Source organism: Cupressus sempervirens, chromosome 9 (assembly GCF_028749045.1).
Source record: "Cupressus sempervirens isolate cs-2001-9-10 chromosome 9, ASM2874904v1, whole genome shotgun sequence".
In the NCBI taxonomy this organism is placed as follows: domain Eukaryota; kingdom Viridiplantae; phylum Streptophyta; class Pinopsida; order Cupressales; family Cupressaceae; genus Cupressus; species Cupressus sempervirens.
In genome coordinates, this window is record NC_143126.1 from 52543033 (window position 1) to 52551590 (window position 8558).

Consider the following 8558-nt stretch of genomic DNA (forward strand, 5'->3'; position numbering starts at 1 on the left):
CTAATGTATGATACTTCCTTGTATGTATCAACCCCATAGGCTCATTTTGTGATTAGTTGGATGAGATATGATCACTTGAGCTCTTGGGTGAAGTGATCCTTCCATTAGATGCATTTGGTACATCCTCTTTCTGCCATGTCTTCTCTACGTCTATTCTATTGTGCTCCTCATCAACCCTTTCTTTGCCCTTATTTACTTTAGTCTTGGGTGCCTTGGCCTTTGTTGGACAATTCCTGCTGACATGTCCAATTTTCAAGCAACTAAAGCAAGTAGTTTGGTTGAACCATCTTTTATAGTTTCCCTTGAAGTGTGTTGTTATGCTGTTATGGGGTATATGACCATACTCTTGATAGTAGTGACAAATTTACCTTGTATTGTAGTCCCAATTGTAATGGTGTACATAGTTGTCCCTCCTTACATGCTGATTTGGTGTCCACATAGGCTTTGATCTACACTCAAAGGTTCTATGTCCATACTTCTTGCAATTGTGGCAATGTCCATCAAATCTTTGTGTCCTTGTGATTTTAGACCTATAGTCTTGTGTCATATGACCTTGCATGTTGCACTTATGATAGTAACCCTTTCTTTTGAGTGTGTTTGGCTGATTGATCCTTCTACTCCTACAAACATTAGCAGTATGCCCCTTTTTATTACAGTAATGACAAGTGGTTTTAGTATCCTTACCTTTGTTACTCCTTTGCTTAGCACTCTTTGATGATTCACCAACTTCAATGTTGGTGTATCCAAGTCCTGATGTATCATGGGCTAATCTTGGGGATTTCAACAACTGTTCAAAGTACTTGATAGCTTCACTTGACTTGTTGAGATTCTCTATTGTTTCTTTTTCTCTCTTCAATTCTTTCAGCAGTTATTCATTCTAGATCCTCATAGTAGAGATCTCAATATCTTTCATATTGAGTTCATGATGAAGATTCGTTGGTTGGGCAAGTGTATCCATCTGCATGTTTGAGATCCTTATTAATTCAGTACATTTTTCTTCAAGTCTGTTTGCAAGATTTATTTTGTCATCTTCCATCATGACTCTATCCTCAACTGCTCTTTTCTTTTGCTTAGTGATTTCACATAACATCATGGCCTGTGATTCATGCTCCATCTTAAGAGTTCTTATCTCTTCTACTTGGACTCTATTTTTCTCCATTAGTTCTGCTATTGCTGCATCAAATTCTTTGGAATCTCCTTTGGAAAATGCTTGTATGGTGTCAATCTCCTTGTAGTGAATATCATTTTTGGCTATAGCTATTTCATTCCTTCTTTTTAAGGATTTTCTTAGTTCTCTCTAGCTTCCTCTACCTTGTGTAGAGCGAGATGCACATCTATCACCTAGTTCTCAATGATCTTCCCAAGTTTGAAGACTTCCATCTTTAGATCTTTTCCTCCAAGCTGTTAGGCTTCTTCTTGAGAGAACTTGGCTCTGATACCAATTATTGGAATGTCTTAATGGGAAGAGTGCTTTTGAGAGGGGTGGTGAATCAGAAGTACTAGCCTTTTTATTTTTTAAAATCCTTAATAACATATAACTAAAATTAACATGCATCCATAAAAACATTAAATAATCATAAGAAGCAAACATGCATCAACACATAACACTTGAGATTTTGATGATCTAGAAACCTTCCAGGAATAAGAAGGTAAAACTAAGGTGGGGATGATACCCATGAAATTACTGTAGCAATTGATTTCAACCACTTCTGATGGTTTTCCCTGTTAAAGGCTACAACACACTATTAAATGTGACCCTATTAAAGGATCTCTACACCCTATTAGGAGTGTGCCTTGTTAGAGGACTTAAGAATATTCAACTTAGAATGCCACCCTATTAAACAATTTACATAGAGCTATTAAACCCAGCTAACTCAATAGGATTTTCAAATTCCTAGTAAAATTGTGAGAGAGTATTAGAATAATACACCTAATCTAATGCAATCTTTGATGTTGATCTCAGGCTCTTGATCTACTCTTCTATCTCTAAGCTCTGCTAGATCTAATCTGTTAATTGTGTTCCTTGTTTTGTTCTGATCAACTAGATGTGTAAATGTTGTCCTTTGTACTAAATCATTAACACCAATGTTCTGCAATGACCTTAATAATAGGCTCTGATTTTCCTTCTTCTTTTGACTCTGCTCCTCTACTTTGTTCAGTGGCGTCAGGACTTCCTTATAAAGATTAGTGGTTTGTTATGCATCCTTGATTCAAGTGTTCCTTCTCAACTCCTAAAAATTCACCCATTGGCTACATGCAATCTTCAATCTTCTGATTGGTTGCATGTAGAATGCATGGAAAAAAGAAAGGATTCGATCTTATCACCTTATCCTGCTATGAGTCATGCATAACCATTTTACATCTTTTTTTGCGATTGCACAAACTTTCATGTTGAGCTTGCATTTCTCAACACATGAAGTAATACTAATGCTCAGCACCATCTATTCTGGATTGCTTGGCATCCACTATGTTTCCTAGTTGCTCGGCTCCTATAGAATTACAAATGTCACTCAACACCTATTAGTTTTCTACATTGCTCAGCTTCTACTAATTCCTGAATCACTTGGCTCCTATTAAATTCGCAATGCTCGGCTCCTATTGGATCCTGAGTTACTCAACACATATTGGTCTTATCTGCTCAGCACCTACTATGACTTGCTTGACACATACTATCTTCTGGTTTACTCAACACTATCTATAACTCGGCATGTGTTAGAGTTCTAGCTCAGCTTCCATTGTATACTCGGCATGTATAGTGAAAATGGTTAAGTGTGTTGACACTCATTTTTCAATCTTACTTATTTGATCAACAAGATTTTCCAATGATTGTTAAGCCAACCTGACTCCAAAAGATTTACCTTAGACTGATACAATTGTGAGAAAGTAGTAGTAGAGCTTTGCTTTGATACAACTTAAAACCTCACTTGTAGATTACATATCTCTATTCAGTCCTCAACTCTTCTTGGCTTCCATTCTTTGCATCTCTAGCAACTTGTTCACACTCCAAGCATTTGTCCTCTTAAGCCTTCTTTCTTATATGCCATTGTAGAGTCTTCTCTTGGGTCACTTGATGAAGCAAAACCACTTTCTCCTTCTCCTTGTCAAATTCTCACATCAAACTCTCTAACTCTTTTGCTTCATGACCAATCATTCATATAGATAAGAAATTAGAATAATTTCCTACTCATTATTCATCATCTAAATTAGGGTTTTAGATAGATTGGTTAGGAAACAATATATCTACCTCATATCTTGTCTTCTCTAGAAAATTCTCATAGAATCCATTAGAAATTTCTTCCAAAATGGTTTACATAAGATTTTATGCCACAACCTCATCAATCTTATCTTCCTTCTAATTCACAAGTTCTAAGAAAAAAAACTTGTCAACTTTTATTTAGAAAATCTTTGATCTTTGTCATAATGTAGTAGCTTGGCACTATTAATCTTCTAATGCTTGACACATATTGCATCACTCGACATCAACTAGTTTTACTAGTGCTCGGCATCAACTAAAAATTACTCGATATCTACTATCTTGCTTGACATCCACTAGAATTTGTTTTCACTTCACTCCAATTGACTTTTTTCTTTGCTTGAACTAACTTTGCTCAGCACCTACTATCCACTTGGTAAAGCTTGGCAAATGAACTTTGTTTAACTTATTCTTCTAAACTTTCTAAATGTAGCAAGCCATTTTTAACCTCAAGTAGATCATCAATACATTATGTTATCTCTTTCTTAACTTATCCTTGTACTTCACTACATAATCATAAATCAACCTTTCCTCTAGTACTTTTGTTACATCTTGTTGATCAAATCTTCCTCATCTATCAACTAAGTGATAGTACTTGAAACATATAAGCAATTGTCTTACTAGCATATAGTAGGTTTGACATCAGTGATAAAACAATGATTGAAACAAATAGTCTTCTTCAACAATCTTTCTGATCAATGATCTTTTCAGTCAAATATCAACATTTTGGGTTATTTTGAAGCTTAGATCTATTACTACATATGTATGGGTTTCAAGAAAAAACAATATGTAATGAAGCAAGTTTTGGAGTTACATATTTTGGATTTTTTTTCATATTGTTCTTTGATTTACTATGATTCAGTTACAAAGAAATTGTACCACAATTGTAATTCACTTTGAGTTATACCTTGCATTGCTATTAATTTAAGGAATTAAATAAATTCATGGCTTGATATGAGAAAATTATAGGGTTTCATTAAGAGTTTTTGATAAGAAGAATATAAAAAATGTGCATTGATTCTCATTTACAAACTAGAGGAGTAGATAAATTGTACTGTATCATTTATGTCAAAAAGCCCAATGGATAAATAACTAGTCATCGTATTGGTTTTAAACATATATTGAAGCTTTCATAGTTATAAACCCTAAATCAAATTAATTTTACCTTATGTTATATTATAGATCTAAAGATTCTTCCCTTACTTGGCTGAGAGATTGGTAGAATGGATAATTAGTTGTTATCTATTTCTTTTCTTTTTCTCTTGGTTAGAAGAAAGAGGGGTTATTATCTACTTGGTTAAGTATTAAAGTAAATGTGATATTGTAAGAAGAATTTATTTAATCTCAGATACACCCACCTAAATTTTGTAGAGTTCAAAGTGGAGAAAGTTGAGGTTTCTTTGTCAGATGGTCCTTAAGTTTGTCACATAATATACTTATCATAGGAATTCGCTACCCCATAGGTCTAGTTTTCATTCCATAAGGTAGTTGAAATTTTGTCAAATTAGGAGCCAACAAGACATACAAAATAGATTATATTTTTGAAAACCCTTTTCATTGATATATTGATCCCCAAAACCTTACAACTCTACACATCTTGTTAATGTCATACCCACAATAGCCTACACAACCAGATACAAATGAAAAATTAATGGAATCATTAGAAAGAAAATTCCAAGGCAAAGTAAATGAGAAGATATCAAATGATATAGCATTATCACAAGTTGAATTGGCTAAGAAACTAGAAAGAGAGAAAATTGTACTTGGGAACGCTTTCTCATTATACAACAAACTGTATGATTTTTCCAACTTCACACAAGAGACTAGCTAAAGAATAATGAGCTTGGAAAGAAATTTCAAGATTTCTAGCATGCAACTTCCAACAAATCCAGCTTAGAGTGAGAAGCATTTTGCATAGATTCTTCACACACAAAGGGAATTAGATGTATTAATAGAAAAGAAGGCAAACATAAAGGATAAATTGATGCAAATCCAGTCCTCCATAACCCCACACTTAGAGGTCCTCCACAAGGAGCAAGCATATGCAAAAATAGTCCTAAAGAAAGATCCAAATCTTTCTACCCTAGATGGACTTGTACACCTTGCTACAGAAACTACCATCTAGCACAAGTCACTGGACATTCCATTGGAGAATTGTTATGTAGCTCTGAAGATACTCTTGGAGGTAAATAGTACACTTTTGGCTAAGTATGATATTACTCCTTAGAACCCATTGACATTAGTGTCAAAAAGGGGAAGATATATACATTAGGGGGAGATATGTATATATGGGGAGATATATGAAGATATATGGAGAATACCGAATTTAGATAATTTTGATCTTTCATTCATTATTGAGAATAAAGTGGAAAGTTTTTAGATAGCCAAAAAGGGAGAGAGAAGAAATAAGACAAAGTGAGGGGGAGATGCAAAATTTTGACAAGTATGTGGAATATAGTATATAGGCATAGGGAGCATGAACCTGATAAAGGATAAAGAGAATTAGGCACAACAGCACAGAATTTCATTTTCAAGAATGGACTAGGCATAATCAACTCAGGGGGAGTCATATCGCAAAGTTTTGAACAATTTTTGAAATTTTGCATGTATGCCAAGCAAGAATAAAGAATGAACTCAATCAGATTAGTTCGTTAATGCATACCTAAGTGTTTTTGACACTCATGTCAAAGGGGGAGATTGTTGGTATTAGAATGGTCTTGACATTCGAGTGTCAACACACTTAACCAATTCCACCATATATGTTGAGTATACTATGTATGTTGAGTGATTTATAGTAGTTCTCAAGTTAGAATCTTAAAAGGTGCCAAGTGACTTTAGGTGCTGAGCAAGCAATAGATGTTGAGTAGTATACAGGTGCTGAGTCACAATTCATGCCGAGCAAGACAAAGCATAGTATGAGTTGAGTGATTCAAGAATATTCGTGTGCCAAGTAACACAGAGTGTAATAGGTGCCGAGGAATCTAGAAATGTAACATGTGCTGAGCACTAGTAATATAACATGTGTTGAGTAACACATAATCAACATATGAGTTTGTGCTCTTACAAACTCTGATGTAAAACATTTTTGGAGCCAACATAGAGAGATTTTGAAAGAGAGAAAGGATAAGGATGAATCTTTTATGATTCCTATGCGATTTGCATGTAGCTAATTAGAAAAATGGAGAAGGCATGCAACCAATGAGAAAAATGCAAGGAATGAGCGGGAATATGAAATTCAATATGGATTGTAGATCTATACCTAACCCTAAGTCCACAATGTCTTTATAAGGAGACTTGAATATCATAATGTCAAGGTTGTTGAAGCTGATAATGTAGAGTTTGTTGAAGCTATCAAGTTGCCAAGACACTATTACATAATAGAGAAATCAGTAGGGGTGTAAAGGACTCAGTGAAAGGAGTAGCAATTACATATCTAGTTGATCTAAATAGAATAGGGGACACATATAGAGATCAGATCAAGCAAGGATCAAATAGGAAGAGTATATCTAGTACCTGAACCCAGCAATTGAAGATTGCACTCTATCAGGTCAAATGTTCTAATACTTTCTTATCATTGTATTAGATGATGAAAATCCTATGTTGATAGGTTACCTTAACAACTAGGTGGGAAAACCTTTGGAGAAGGTGACAAAAATCCTATTGAATTAGGTGGGTTTAATAACCTATTGTAAATCCTTTAACAGGGTGACACTTCTTGTAAAGTGTTTGTAAATCCTCTAACCAGGTCACTATTGACATAATGTAAAGCCTTTAATGGGGCAAACCATCATAAGTGGTTGAACATATTGTTTCAGTATTTTTTGTGGGTGTCATCCCCACCCCACTTTTACCTTCTTATTCTTGGAGGGTTTCTGGGTTACCAAATCTCATGTCATGTGTTGATGCATGCTTTCATTTCATATTTTCTTATATGTTTATATGCATGTACTTTACTTTAAGTTATGTGTTAATGAGGGTTTTAAAGGATAAAAACTAGTTATTTCTGATTCACCCCCCCACCCCCTCAGAAGTACTCTTCCCATTTGAACATTCCAATAGCTTATGCTCTCAGATTGACATGTATAGACCAACCAAACTTCATCATAAAATTGTTAATTATTTTTTTATTATTTTCCCTAGTATTGGCCTATCACGAAGTATAAGATCCTTCCAAAATGGTACTCCTATCCTCTTTGGATGCAAAACCAAAAATAAAAGGCCACCTAGCTTCACAAAGACACTAATTAAGCCCTTGAGTCTCCACTTCAATGAGAATCATTTTGTAACCATCTAAATGGATGGTCAAAAGGATAGAAAGTGCCCCCTTCCCCCCCCACCCCCGCCAATTTTTTTTTTTTTTTTAATTACAAAAGCCAAGAATATATTCTCAATCATAGAGTTTGGCAATGAGATCGTTGGTCATCTTTTTTACATGTGATAATAGGCATCTCCTTAGAAGTCATTACATCTTTGTGGCCAAGAAAGGCATTTTCCCTACCTAATTTAGGGATCTCCACCTTCTTCAGGTTAGTAATCTCACATGTCACATTGGGAGCACAAACACCTAGGAAGGCCAAATCATTAGGTTCATAGGGGTTCCTAGAAGGTAACATATGAGCCTCAGAGGCTAGAGGAGGCTCATAAAAAACTAGGAGCAATAGAGAAGAAAGAATAAGGAACATATCTAGTCATGCCCACACTAGATCCGAAGGGGGGTCTTCTACCAAACACACATCATGGGTGAGAGTTGCTGAGCATTCAAAAGTGCTTCTATCTATTATTAATAATAGGTGTCACAGTTATGGATATTGCTCCAACATGTTCTCCCATGTCAATCTTCTTTAATTTTCTTTTTACTTGATCTATAGCCTCAACAGTTTTTTTCCTCTTAATATAAAGCTATGTTGATTAGAAATATCTAGATAGAGAACTAACATTAAAATGTATATTTGGGGTATAGTAATAAGGATAGTTTTCCATAGAAATATTTTAATTACTATTCTTAAAAGAGTCTCAAAAAATTAAAATAATGTATTAATAGTCAATTATTCATGAACTAATAATCAATCAATTTTTATCTTCTTTTTTTGTTTGGTGATTGACTATTTTGTGCATCACTATTAGGACATTTCATAAAGACTCATGGGACATTTAACCACAAGTATTGATGTTTTTGGATTGAATGACTATTGATGCATGAATGACACCTTTTGACCACTTTGCACTCCATGATGCCTAGAGAGATCCATGAGTACCCAAAAGCCGAAACCTTAGCTTTAAGGTATTCACTTACCTACCCAAAAAA